This window comes from Acinonyx jubatus, chromosome A1 (assembly GCF_027475565.1).
Source record: "Acinonyx jubatus isolate Ajub_Pintada_27869175 chromosome A1, VMU_Ajub_asm_v1.0, whole genome shotgun sequence".
In the NCBI taxonomy this organism is placed as follows: Eukaryota; Metazoa; Chordata; class Mammalia; order Carnivora; family Felidae; genus Acinonyx; species Acinonyx jubatus.
The window spans coordinates 149,932,525-149,948,105 of NC_069380.1; the positions used below are offsets into that span (position 1 = coordinate 149,932,525).

Below are 15,581 nucleotides of genomic sequence, written 5' to 3' on the forward strand. Positions count from 1 at the left end.
AAATGCAGAATATCTAATGCTACAATATTACTTTTGTATTCCCCACCTTAGTTTGGTAAAAATGTCCCCCTTCTAGTCAGCCATAACCAGAAAATGACTTTGTCCTGCCCCAAGGTAGGCTGTGGTATGCCCCTAAGAACACCAAGGGTTTCATAGTCAAGAAAGGTCTTTCTGTGATAAATTTTACCTCCAGGGTATGCATCAGAATTATCAAAAAAAAAAAAAAAAGAATTAAGTGGAAACAGTGCCTAGAATACAGTTTTGAATATCATCCTCATTTTGTCTAAAATTAGTTATCTTATTCCTACCTCATTAAACTTGAGCTTTTCATTCTGATTTTGAAAAAAAGGAAAGAAAATTGCAACTAATAAGGTAATCAACAGGCCACCTTCAGAATACTATTATTTAATGATGGGACTAGTATATTTACAATGCAATTGTGTAAGTAGAAGTTTTCTCCCTCCCTCCTTTCCTTCCTTTCTCTCTCTCCTTCCCCCTCCTTCATTTGCTCCTTCCTTCCTTCCTTCCTTCCTTCCTTCCTTCCTTCCTTCCTTCCTTCCTACCTACCTACCTACCTACCTACCTACCTACATACCTACCTACCTACCTTTCTGTTTTAAGAAAGTGTTAGCTCCACATTTTATGTGCATTCCTCATGTAGGGACAAAATGGACCGGAATAAACAAATGTGCGAAAACTGTATTCAGAGTTGCTCTGTATAATTAATGAGTCATCATCTCCCTTAAGCAGAGAATCAGGATGTTATTAGATTTTGCTGACTGTGATTATTAGTTTGGAATCTCTTGCTTGCCATTCTGACTTGCCATTTTCTCATCCTTAAGATCTTAATCTTTACCAGTATTCATGTCATGAATGTTGAATCCAAAGGCTCTGACCCTGACCTAAAAGACTTCAACCCCACTTTCCTCTAGACCTGTGAGCCTCTAAAGAGAAGTAAGAACATTCTTTTCCAAATGCTACTAACCTCGGTTGGCTGACTTACCAGACTAACTTATAATATTTAACTATTCAGTAATAATATGTGGGCAATAACAATTTTATTTTGTCAAACTGCCACACTGAGATTTATGTGGATGAAGTGATATTTCACAGTGATAAAAATAAATAAGCCAAATTAGGTAAATTCTTTTATGAGTGAAGGAAACATAATCTGTCATTTCCAGTTTGTGAAACAAAGGTAGCTCAGAGAGCGCATCCAGTCATATCCTGTGTGTTATTCAGCATCCTTAGTCTCTTTTCAGGCCCTTTTGTTTTCTTACTTGTATTTTTTCTTTCTAAATTGTTGGAGTTATTTAGTCCTTCCTCTCTCTATACACTTCACACACACTATTACATGGTTAATTAATAACATCATCTCACATATAGAGTATCTCTTGAATCGCTTGTCATTTGCTACAATGTCAAATGTGCAATATATTTAGTTAAAGCAAAAATACCACCACTGCATTGAATTTGTTCTATTTGGTGATATTACATTATAACTGTCCCAAATTTGTGTTTGTCTTTCTATCTTGAATACTATTGTCTTACCCCATGCCTTCAGAAAATTCTGCTTGCCTGAACTACAGGATTTACAAAACTTTCTACTTTCCTGCCACAATTTTCTTTCTACACTGCTTTTTTTGTGCCATTTTGCTACTAGAGTTATCCATCTGAAAACCAGAAATAATTATGTAATTCCCTCCCATAAAACCTTTACCAACTGTCTTTTGCATATGGATCCCCTCAGTTTGATCTAACTGCTTTTGGAATCTACCTCGAACTTGGATTTAGTAGATGTTCTTCTCTATAGTCTAAGTGACGCTCTTGTACTTTTAATAAGAAAAAAACACAGGTCCAAGGAGAATTCTGGTTTTACATCCAGCAGGAGCAGATGTATAGCACATTTAAATGTCAGTTGTGGTGTTACTCTTCCAGAATAGTCTGTAAATAAAGACAGACTCAAAAACTCTAAAAACAAAGCATTTCAGCCCAGAAACCTCACATCTCAAAACATCTTATACAGAATGGTCCGACAGAAGTGTAAACTCTTAAATGGTTCAACAACCAAAGTAACTCCAGGCAATGGAGTCCTTTAGTGAATCCATGGTGAAAGTCAGGAGGTATAATCATCTTAAATGTCTGAGCAGTCACCTTCATTAAATTTATATTTACTCAGAGGAACAGGTGGTTGATGGAAGGTCCCTGGGTGATTAGAAAACTAAGAGTGAGTGTAAAATTATCTCTTGCCTTGTATTAGTCAACTTGTGTTGCTTTAATGAGCAACTCTGAAATCACAGTCACTTACAACAAAAGACATTTATTTTTTGCCTGCAGGTTTGTAGGTTAGCTCTGCTTTACTCCACGTCTTCTCATCCTAGAATCCAAGCTGAAGACAGATATCTTAGATATGTTGTTCTCCTGGCAGAGGACAGAAGCAAGAGCCCAACCAAACCATGCAGGCACATTTAAAGCTTAAGTGGAGAAGGTACAGGGTCAGATCCATTGGCAAAAAGCAAGTCACATGGCTGATTCTGACAATGAGGTAGGAAACTGTCTACCTAAGAAAGGCATGGTAACTGGGGGTGAATTATACCTGTAGAGAAGAAAGAGTGGATAACTGAGGACAATAATAAAATATATCATAGATCTCAAATATACTATACCTATGATTCTTCCCTACTTCTCATTTGGAATTCCTCATTTCAAGAAAATATTGTGTATCGTCAGCCTTGTCTTCGAGTACTGTGAATATTTGGTATCATATGGGCTCAGGTTATATAGGACATCAGATAATCAGCTATAATAGAATGAATTACAACTTTTAAGCACCAAGTAGTTATTTTTATAATTATTTCTGTATATATCTTGGGTTATTGGATCACAATCTGAACTTTTCAGACATGTATATACCATACATAAGGCATTTTCTTTTAGTACCACCTGGCAACTTCTCTCATGCATGCTTCTTCATTTTCTGATACTAAAGTGCCTTCACATATGGTTTTCCACCCCTTTTTCTCTGGGTGCATGGTTGCCGTTGGGTACAATGGGTGGACATAACACATACTACCAACATACCGGATTTATATAATATTTTAGGAAGGTTCCCTGTACTTCCAGGTTAGGTGAATGTCATACTTTCCACATATTTCTATGCAAGCATACATAAAAAACATTCTTTAAAGATATTAATTTATCAATAATATTATGAACACAGATTTGAGACAATGCTATTATACCACATATAAAGTCTCAAAATAAGTACATGACTTTGAGATTTAGGGTGGATAACCAATTCAGAATTCCAAGAAACTAAAAATTCTGAAGAATTTAATAAGTCTTCATGAGTTTCTATTGGGTATTTGATTTTTGCTTGCAAGTTTAGCCATTTATAGATAAGAAATTAAACAGAAATTGGACTCTCTGAGCTTATAAAAGTATAGTCAAACTAGAGACATATCTAAGAGTGAGTTAGAATAAGGACCTGCTGTGAGGTCATTGGAGAAAAAAAAATAGAGATAATAGCTGAATACAGGGCTTGCACTGAATGATGAAAAATTCAACCTTTTCTTTACTCTAATTTGCAATTTTGTTCCCATGAGATTTCCCCCCATTTTTTTAGCCTCTTATCTTTGCTATGCTGACTCTCCCAGAAGTCATACAATAGTGATGACATGTACATGAAATATGAGTAAAACTGCTATTGTTACACTCACTTCCTATATCAGGATGGTGAAATTTGATGTTTATTTTTCCATTTATCATGAAGAATCTCAGGATGGAGTGTTTTTTAATCAAGTTATGTAATTATCTAGTTTGTGGATTATTCCCCTGGTGCTTAATTTGCTAATTTCCTACAGACTGAATGAAATCTGTCTGTTGTGTTGTTAATTGGACAGCAATACAAAAAGAAGTAAATATTTTGTCTATCCATTTTGCTACAGGATAATTGCACTAATAAAATTTCATAATAAATCATTGATTGAAATTCTAGAATGAGATAATGGTCAAGTAGGAAGAGAAGGTTTTACTTTGTTGCATTTCTCTTTGCTAATTCTATGTGTGTCCTATAGCAATTTTGCTACTCTTTGTTGTTTGATCGATACATTTTTTTAAATATATGAAATTTATTGTCAAATTGGTTTCCATACAACACCCACTGCTCATCCCAAATGATGCCCTCTTCAATACCCATCACCTACCCTCCCCTCCCTCCCACCCCCCATCAACCCTCAGTTTGTTCTCAGTTTTTAAGAGTCTCTTATGCTTTGTCTCTCTCCCAAAGAGAGAGATTAGGGGGAATGTTCAGTCTTCAGCCACCTACTAAGGAGAAGGTAATATCTGGAAGAAATACATTTGTACACACACACACACACACACACACACACACACACACACACGGGGTGAAGAAGTCAGAGAAGCTTGACAAAAGAGAGAAGAGAAAAGTGAATTTAAAATGCAGCAGGGGATGGGGCATATCAAAGGGATGTAAGAGCCAACCTGAACTATCTCTCAATGGTCAAACCTGGAACAAATTGAGCAACAAAATAAATAGTATAATTTTATCGGCTTCCTACGGCTGCTGTAACAAATTACCAGAAACCGAGCGGCTTAAAACAACAGGAATTTACTTTACCAGTTCTGGAGTTTAGAAATCTGAAAAACAGGTGTTAACAGAGCAACGCTGTCTCTGAAGTCTCCAGGGGAGGATTTTCCCTAGCCTCTTTTCTGCTTCTAGCAGTTGCCAGCAATCCTTGGCATTACGGTTTATAAGGCGTATCATTCCAGTCTCTACCTCTGCCATGGTGTTTACTCCTGTAAGTATGACAAATTTCTCTCTTCTTATAAGGACACCACTGATACTGGATTTAGGGCCCACCCTAATACCCTAATTCAGTATGACTTCACTGTAACTTGATTAAATATGCAGAGACCCTATTGCCAAATAAAGTCACATTCACAGAATTGGATGGGCATGAAACTTGAGAGGTACTACTCAACCCAATACAGTGATAGAAAATTGTAACCTTAAGTATAAAACAGATATATATGAATACGTACTTGGTAAACAAAAAAATAAAAGAAAATAAGTGAATGGGGGAGAAGAGGCAAGTGTTACTTATAAAAGGCTTTCAAAAATACACATAGATACTCCTCTCTAAGAGGTGGACCTTATTTCCCCAAACCCCTCCACCACCATCACATCACATGACATCACATGACATCACATCACATCACATCACACCACCACCAGCACACACACACACACACACACACACACACACCTTGAGTATGTGATAGATTTAGTAACTCATCCAAAAAATGCAGTATGTAAACAAAAACAATAGTAATTTACAGAGGAGAAATTTGGCAAACATGGCCTTAACAAAATGATCAGGTTAACATCCCAAGGATATGTCATTTGATAACAAATACACCTTAGTATGATGTGATGAGGAAGGAAATTCATCCATGTATTATTCTCTAAAACCTATAACTCTAGACTAAACATGAGAAAAGTATGAGACAAGACCACATGAAAGGACATTCTAAAAAATACCTGACCAGTAATCCTCAAAACTGTTAAAACTTTAAAAACAAAGAAAGATAGAAAAGATTCCACAGATCAGAGAAAACTAAAGTAGACACGAGGACTCAATGCAAGATAGTATTCTGAAATCAATGAGGGGACAATGAAAAGAACATTAATATAAAAACTGGTGAAATTTAAATTAAGTCTTGAGTTTAGTTAAAAGTAATGTACCAGTGTGGAACTTCTTAGTTTTCACAAACGGACCCTGGCAATGTAAGATGTTAACATCAGGCAAAACTTCCTGAGGAGTATAGGGGAACTCTACATTCTCTTTCAATACTGCTGAAATCTAAAATTATTCCAAAATGAAAACGTTAATGAGAAAAAGCACCTGGTATTTTTTTCGAAAAGAAAAATATGAACAGTTGTTTGATGTAGGAGACCCTGGGTAAAGCACTGGACAAGGAGCTAAAGAAGATGTGCAGGGTTGGTGCAATGTGTTGTGCCGTCATTGCCTTTGTAAAAGATGATGGACATGATTTTATCTTAAAAAGCATTTTCCTCAGATATGTGCTCTTTTTGATGTGATTCTATATTGAAATTTACCTTGAGGTAGGCGGCAAAAAGCTGTTTTATTTAGGTTATATATAAGATTTGAAAACAACCCTTAACTTTCATTGTGGAGTTATAAGTGTTAAAGAAGTGGAAACTGTCTTGTAGAACAGTTTACAACAAACTTGTACCATATCAATAATTCTTAACACCACAGAAGTTATATCTGCCCCTTTCTTTGATTAAGAATATTATGGCATTCTATCTTCCATTTTACATTCTAATCTCCGCCAATGAAGAATTCCTCCTGGCTTCTCTGTAGCTTTCTCCAGAATCCTATACAATACTTTACTTAATACAAATACACAAATATTAGCTGTTGGATTTGTGGCTAAGACTCTCAAAATTCTTTAAAAGTGGAGTCCCGATGAGGTCTTTATTTTAATATTGAACAAAATTTCTGTTTTTCAGTTATCTGATATCTTTGAGTAATCTTTAATTTTTCTCGTTCGTAGGCATCCCAAATAGTTGGGCTGTGTGAACTCTCTGAGATCAAATTATAGAGAAATCCAGTCAGCATTAATAGCCAACTTCTCATGAAAAAACATGATTTAGAGCCAGGTATTTTTTATATACCATGTGCCCTTAGATTTTGGATTAAGTTCCATTTGAAAAGATGAAAACTAAAAGCTTCCTTTCAATCTATTTTGCCTCATCTTGTTAAAATTCACCAACTGCTGAATTTAAACCTCTGTATGTAAACACACTTGTATGTGTGTTAGAGACACAACTATTGAAATGAGTTTCTAGAATACAATATAGTGGGAATTTGGGAAGCAAGTTTGGCTTTTAGGAATATAAGAATCGTGAGAACCAATGTTATTAGTACTAGTAAAGAGAAAAGTTGAGTATCAGTATATTCATGGCTGGAGTTTCAAAGTGTACTTTAATTATAACTCTAGTGCAAAGGCATTATTAGGTGTATGCTTAATTGAAATGGATATTTGTACAGATAGAGTAGATAGAAAACATTTATAGAGTTGAATTTATGCACCTTGTTTATAGTGTTTTGAGACAAAAATACTTCTCTGCAAGAAAAAGATATATACTATAATGATATGTATAATTTGCAAGATGTTTTGGACAGATCAGTAACAGAAATAATAATTACCTTTAGGCCATTTTAGTCTTAAGAAGGTTAAACTACCATCACAGTTTTGTTATGCACCATTCAAAATTTTAGTGTAGAAAGTTATGATACATAATAGGAACATCTAACCAAGCTTATACTTGCCTTTCACACTGACTGCTGATGGAACAAAGGATAATCACGGGAGGCAGGGGTAAAAGAACAATGAAGTTTCCCATGTATGAAGACCTCTGTGAAGGATAAGACAACCATTGATAGATCCTGGACAGAAGGATCTGATTTGGGAGACCATAAGAAGTAGATGGATAGGAAAATACTACCATCAGGGAAATAAAGGGGTACTGAAGATTAAATAAAGACAAACAAACAAACAAACAAAAACAGAATTAGAGAGCAAATTGAACTAAGGACCATTCCAAAGGAATCACTGTCTTGAGCAATCAGTTTAAAATAACATCAGTACAATTTTATTTAACCTTTCGTTAAAAGTCATTCCCTACCACATAACCATTTATTGCTGGTCCCATGGGTTATCTCCTCAGACAGACTTAATGGAATTTCTGTGTGAAATATATGTATAACCCATAGACTAATTTCTAACACTACATTTCAGCGAAGGTTAATGTTTGGTGCCCATCAATAATGTGTGTAGCGATTTTGAGAATACCCCATGTATCTGATTATTTCTGCTTCTCCTTTTTTACCATCATGTATCTCTCAAAATAACCAGTTCCAATGGGTATATTATGATAGTTTTCAAATCTTCACTGAGTCATTTGTCAGTAATCTTCTAGTTGTTAGGATAGTTCAAAAAGGTATATAATTTAGTTAATCTCCATTAATTACTGTAATTTCAGTTGACTTTAAGAAAATGTGATAATTGAAAATTATACTGTGATGGGAAGAATCATCAAGAAGATTGGCTGAAGACTGGCATAATAAATAAGGTTTTGTTTAAATAACTAAAAATGGCTTAAATATCATTCATTACATTTTAGCAACAAAATGGTATATTCACTAATATCAGTTTGACTGATTTCCATATCATTGATTATTGATATTTTATAATTAACAAATCAAAATGCCTTAAAATGTTATCTGTCTGAAGTGGAAAATAGAATCTTTATAAGGACAATTTTATTAATTTTGATATGGTCATATGTCTTATAAATTGATTCTTGAAAGGTCTTTTCAAATGAGAATAAGTGTTTGTAAATTAATAGAAATGTTTTTGAGTTTTGTTACAATTTCATTGAGATATAACTGACATACGGCACTGGATAAGTGTAAGCTATACAGCATAAATGACTACCACAATAAGCTTAGTTAACATCCATCATCTCATATAGGTATTTAAGAAAAGAAAAAGAAAAAAATTTTTTTCCTTATGATAATTAGCTCCTCGAATTTACTCTGTTAACAGTTTGCAATATACCATACAGCAGTGTTAACTATAGTCATCATATTCCACGTAACATCCCTAGTACATATGTATCTTAAAACTGGAAGTTTGTACCTTTTACCACCTTTATCCAATTCCCCCTTTCCATCCTCCAGCCTCTGGTAACCACAAATCTGATCTTTCTTCTATGAGGCTGTTCTGTTTTGTTTCGTTTTTAAATTCCACATACTCTGTGAGATCATGTAGTATTGGTCTCTACCTTATTTCATTGAGCATAATTTCCTTAAGGTCCATCCACATTATTGTAAATGGCTGAATAACAATCCATTGTATATGTGTACCACAACTTCTTTATCCCTTTATCCATCAATGGACCCATACGTTGTGAAATTCTTAAAGGTATTTAAAACAGTGAGTTCTCCTAGATATAATTACTAACTTAACCAAACTATTTTTCCAAAAAAAATTAAAGGTAAACTTAATCTTCTAGCTCAAAATGATCTACTGAATTCAAACTTGTCTGTGTTTTCTTTCTCTCAAAGTCTATCTGGATAGAAATGATAAATTAAAAGGAATGGGCAATAAATGTGTATCATCAGTGAATAAAAATTTTATAAACATTTTGGGAAGACACCAACAAATTAAATATGACTGGTAGAAAAATGAAAGATAAAATTTATCAAAAGTGACAAGAGAACCCCAAAGTGAATCAACAAATACAGGGGTCAGAGATAGGCCAAGGGTCAAGACTAGGTCATTATTTAGTAATGTACTTTCCAAACAACCTGGAAAGTTGAACTCTTCCCCCTATACAGGTGTAAACAGAGCTTTGGTTTGATAGCAAAGGTCTTCAGCAAAAGCCCAAGAGCTGTTCTACAAATCAAGTGGGCATGTGGGTAATGTCCCAAAGAAAGTTATCTTGTGAAGATGCTGTTGTATGAGAGAAAAGTCAAGTAGACCTCAACACTCCTCTAGACTGCCACACAGTACAGAAAACAATAGGTTTCAAGTGCCAGTCAGAAAGCACTCCCTCTTTGTAGTAGAGTATACTAGGCCTAGAGGAGCTTCCTGTTCTGTAACCTGCTTTTTTCCCAGGGGTACTTCAAAGAGACTGCCTGTCAAAACATTCCCCTGACTTCCCCTACTTATGCGGAACCTTCAGTCAGCCTTCTCACTGAGGTGAGAGGCCTCATGGGGAAAGAGTCCTGAATGAGAGCAAACAGAATATGTACCAGTTACTTTTACTATTAAATATAGTCCATCATTTGTAAGTGTGACTACACATCCAAAAATCTTGAAAAGGTGAAGGAAAACCAACCATATGAAAGAGAAACATGAACAAACCGATCCATTTGTCCTTAAGACTATGGAAAGTGGTAGAAGATTTTTCAGTAGGGGAGAGAGTTGATATTATTTGAATTTTTGGATGATTATATTCAGTGCAGTATGGGAAACTAATGCTGTAAGGGGAGCTAAACTATAAGAAACCACTTAGGAAACTGTTTCAATGATTCAGGGGATAAATGATGGTGACTGGAGAGGATGTGGTAAAGGAACTCAGGAATATAACTGAAGTTTAAGAGATAGACTTGACGTGGATTAGAGGTAAGGGAGAGTCAGGAGTCAAGCTGACACCCACATTTCTGACTTACCCTTTCACCTTCATTATTCTTACTTTAGAGGTTAGTAGATACTCTTCTCTGACTCCCTGGGCAAAGTTATTTATCAAGGGACATAATGGAGCCCACCTGGTCCAATTTGCTTTCTGCTGAAGCTGTGAACAATGCACTGATTCATAGGTGGCCTAAGTCTGCTAAATTCCCAAGTACCTGGTTTGGGCACTCAAGACACTTTATTGTTCAATAAATCAGGGTATGTTAAGTATCTGGATATTTTATAGAATTACCAGAGCCCTCCACAGATAAAGAGGATAAGAATAATTTTAAAGTACAATATTAACATAAATCCAGGAAAAAAACTCTGACTTTGTGATAGCATAATACTGAGAATGTTTGAGATTGTTAATTATATATACATATGCTTATATGTATTTATAAATGTATGCATAAATATATACAATATGTAATAAACATATATTATAAAGATATATTTAAAACCTGTTCCTAATTGGTTTTATATTTTATATTTGGTATATGGTATGGTGTTTTAGAGTCTGGAAAGAATAAGGTCCATTATAAAATATTTTGGATTATTAGTATTGATAGTTGCAATCATTTCAGATTTTAATCAAATGGAACTACCAATTAGGCATATACTATGATACAAGCCATAGTCCTGTCTGTGCAATGGCAGGCTATGGAAATGAGTCATACAGCGTTTGGTTTTGCCCTAGATCATCTTTTTGGGTAACGTAGAAATGTCTGGCTGACTATACTGCATTTTCACTTATATTTTCTAATGCTTCATGCACTGTGGGTATAAATGGACCTCAGTGACAATAATATAGGAAGCTTTACTCTTTCTTGTCTCCATTTCAATCTGTTAAACACAGGACCCAATCCCCTGAAATATTTCCTCAATTACATCTTTAAGTTACCAAAGGCTGTTTCTTGGATTCCAAAATAAAATCATGCACTCTAATAAATGCTTTGTATGATATAAAATTAAAACTCTATTTTTAATTTTAGTTCAGTTTTAGTTTAATTTTAGTTTAGTTTAATTTTAGTTTATCACATATGTTCAAATATCTTCGAATCCGTACCTAGAATATAACTTGGTACCCCACGAATAAAAGAAAAAGGCACAGACCATAAAAGGGAGATAAAACTACGTTGTCTCGAGTGTTAAAGGATCCTTGGAAGTATAATGAGTTTCCTGGCATTCTAAAAGTCAGGAAATAAGCATTTGTATATAGGTATTCCAACAATTACCTTATAAAATCTGAAACTGCAGTTAATTTCAGTTTCAAGAAAATAGTGACATTTTAATTTCCCTAAATAATGAACTTCGTTTCTATGCTAAATTAGTTCTAATATAGAGGAAGAGAAAAAATATTTTAAGGTTGCATTTTGTTCCATCTTACAGTACTTAATTAAAGGAGGTTAAACTTACATAATGCTCCTAAATTTGTCTAAGCATGCTTGCATCTAATAGTCCACTGTGTCTCCACCACCTTTTAAGGGACAGCTAGAATCACAATCTCATTCGACCCATGAGAGAACAGAGACTCAAAGAGATGAAGTGATTTTGCTAAGAACACAGGGTTAGTCATCGCTGGTACCATGGCTTGCAAGCCAGGCTTATGACTTATAAACTACTATTTCACTTAGAAATTAGCGAAAATGAGTATTTGAATTACAAATAAAGAATACAAAAGGCCACACAAATAGTGTGATTTGAGGGACTTCGTTATTTTCTCAACAGCCTTCCATGGAGCCTGAATGCCTCAGAGTTCCAGTTAAGTCACTATCCCCAGAAAGTCCCTGGTCGAATGCAAATACCCAAGGTTTCTGATTTACCTCAAATCAATGCACACAATACCTTCTTTCCTGTCACACTTTTCCCACACACTAGTCCCTTGCAGCTGCTGAAATGGGAACCACAATGTAGATGAATGGGACTTTTCAAAGATTCTGTGGTGCAAGAAGTTGAAAAAGGTCCCCAAATCATGAGCATTATAGACTAAAAGGTCCAGAGGCAAAAGTCTGGGCTGGTATGATTTGCCCATGTGTCAGCTAAAAAAATAAGTCCTTACATATCATCTGAACATTTTTCACTGTAGTTTCCCTGTTATATTAAGTTTCTATAAATACATGATTTATTTCGGTAACAACTATTCTAACCACTCAACCTTTGGGAGTTTAAGGGATTAAAAGTCATTCACGCTTTCATGAAAGAGTGGGAATTAGTACTCTCAGATTGTTTTCTACCAATGAAGGTGAGATCACCTATTCTAGGAGACTGACATTTCTGACCAGGAGAAGGGGCAGCCAGGAGGGGAGCAGGGGTACTTAATATAAGTTCAAGATTTTGTTTTTTGTTTTCTGTGAATTTGGAAACACAGCAACCATTTATGACATTGTTTCTATAGATAATTCTCTGAACATAATCTCTTGACAGAATAGATGTTTGCTTATATAGAATGTGCAATTTAGTTTATCACACGTTTGTGCAATATATGTGCAATATATTGATATCATTACATTGTAGTCCACTGCACTCAGAACTCTAATCTAGAAAATTGTAGCAATAGATGAGAATGAACGAAATATATATAGATAGGACACTTTCTAAAATTCCTACATTCTTAGGGGCACTAAGTTGTGGGCTTCAAGGGGCTTTGGAGTAGGAATACAATCCAGGAAAATATGCTTGAATATATACTAGAATAAAAAAAAGAGAGAGATGCAGAAGGTAATAGAACACAAATTTACTCTTTCCCACCACTTAACATAGGGCCAGCCTCGACAAAGAATTTCCATGACAAAACAGATGTAAGAGATCTCAGGCACTATTCCTAGTCTCCATTTTCAATTTTAATTTTATAAAGAAATTCAGGACACATGCTCAAATGAAAGAGCCTTCTTTATTTCAAGGCAACATGTGAACAAAGTGAGAAGCCTCACAAACATCATCACACTATCAAAGAGCAGAACACAACTTTGCCTGTTTCATTTTGAGATTCTGTGTATGTTGAGACTAGAACAAACCTCAGTTTGTGCAACCATCACAGGAAAAGAACGCATTAAAGGACTCCCCTGCATCTTTTACATGAAATGCTATGTCTCGTGTTTAGTCAATTCTTGATTATCCATAGTGACTTTAAATCTCAGTCTGTCTAACTTTTTCCTGTCACCAGCATACACGCACTAAGTTACTTATCTTGGTAGTTCTGCATTTAATTCTAACTTTAACTATGACCGAATATTTTTAAAATAAGATAAATTTTGTTTAACAAAGTACTTATTTTAGAGATAACTACATGAATTATACCTCTGGTAGCATTGTTTATGTATATACACACATACTCACCACAGTTTCCTGTATTTAAGCAAGATGGTTGGAAAACTTTTTTTAATTTTTGAGGATCATGGCTGCGATATATCCGATTATCCTGTGAAGAGCAGATAAAAGAATAAGACTATTATTTTAAGAGTCTTATTTTTAATCCTAAGTCAAATTTCAACCGGATATACATCACTTGGCTACTTCCAAAGGTGACTATGTAATATAATTTGTGGGAAGATGTATGGTATCTATAAAATCGAGGAATCTCGAGGACAACGTTTCTCATAATATTCAATGCGTGATAAATGCATTTTCTTACAAGAATGATTCTTAGCTTCTCAACTGCTTGGTTTGAGAGCCTAGGTGTCCACAATGAAAACTGACACTAGCAACACAAGGTCAGAGATTCTCTCTCCACTCTGCCTGTTTCATTTAAAAATTGTTGTATTACATTTCTTGTAATAAAAGCCTTTCTAAGGATTCTGTATCACTCTTTTGCAAGGCACATTCACATCCTTCAATGAAAGTTGCTATTATCAGAGCAATGTGCTCTTACTATTTATTTATTACAACAACCCTCATGACTGCTTACCAGGCAAGCACTAGAAATATCTAACTCATTACCACTACATAAAATAGCATGGGGTATTTACAGAACGAAAGAGATCAGAGCATGACAAATTCTAAAGCTGCTCGTGTCCCTGTTTCTAAAGAAAAGAAATGCTTTTCACCAAGCACTGGTAACCTAAACTATGGAAGAGCATATATTAGACTTTTAGGGAAAGTACTGCCCAGACAAAATCTTGGTGGAAATACCTACTTGCTATTCCCCTCCTTTTCTTTTTTTCAGTATGGTCTGAATACCCTCGAATGTTCTCAGGCCAGCTGATGAAAGAAAACTGACCCAGATGGAGTCCGAAACTGAAAATGCCTGTTGACTTATTCAGCTGGAAGTTGATCCCGGTTGCTATTTAAATCTACTGCTTTAAGTGTCAGCAGACATGCTGCATTCCTTACAATAGTTCAGAGGGCAGACATTTGGGTCAAAATATTCTTACCCATTCTGTACCTAATGTAGGCTTTACAATGTTTACAAACAGCTGTTACAATAACCCAAAGATCCAAAGAAAAATGTGACATATTCAAGAGTCTGGCAGTGAAAATCCAGCATTTGTTCAGATAGCACCTTGTGGCTGGAGGTAATAAGACCCATGATGATAATGGTATTTGTCACATTCAGAGCAGCTGTATTCATGAAAGTGGAAGTGACTACTCTCTTACACACCCAGCAACTACTTTGAACCCAGGTCTGTATTTTGGCTGCCTTGGCAACAGCACAGCAATAACAACTGGAGCCATAATGGCAACGTTGACCCAGAGATTTTTGGATAAAACAGGAGCCCTGACTTTCAATTCAGAAACAAAAAAAGCATATAAAAGAAATGAAGAAGATGGTATCCATAGCACAGATTTAACGAGTATACTGAGACTTATACACTGTGACACTAGGATCTTTATTGTGATAATTAAGTTTTTACAAGTCCCAAAATTTTCTGGTGGCTGTTCTTTTGTGGAAAAAACATTTCAGGGAAAAGGATCCTTGCAAGTGGGGGACTATTTTTTTGTATGTCTGACACACAATTATAAAGGATAAACTATTCAATAGTTTTGACCACGTTAATCAACGTGGGTTTCCACATAATCATGATGAGAGGGTTATTAACAACAATGAAAACAGAAAATATTGATTGCTCAGCCTTCCCACTGGTTAGTCTAAATGTGATTGGCCACTAGTATCTCTTCTTTTGGTCACATGGTAAAATTGCATTTCCCTGTCCTCATGGCATGAAACACATTTATGTCCTTATGACTTTCTTTGGTTAATGAAATATGAGAAGAAGTGACAGGTGTCATTTCAAGATGGAGCCTTTCAAAGAAGAGTGCAATTTGCTGTTCCCTTCTACTGCCAGGGC

At 35.2% G+C, this 15,581-nt stretch overlaps 1 long non-coding RNA gene across 3 annotated transcripts in view; it reads right to left on the minus strand.

Annotated features, from left to right (window-relative positions):
• LOC106969218 (uncharacterized) overlaps positions 1-14,944 on the minus strand; it is a 176,476-nt gene extending 161,532 nt beyond the window's left edge. Inside the window, exons 1-2 of one of the 3 annotated variants that reach the window (XR_001429308.3) lie at positions 14,429-14,944; positions 13,633-13,714 (exon numbers count right to left, since the gene is read on the minus strand). This is a non-coding gene — a long non-coding RNA (uncharacterized LOC106969218). The remainder of the gene's footprint in view (positions 1-13,632; positions 13,715-14,428) is intronic. The other 2 variants (XR_003413716.2, XR_008299600.1) reach the window with 2 other exon arrangements.
• Between the last annotated feature and the right edge of the window lie 637 nt (positions 14,945-15,581).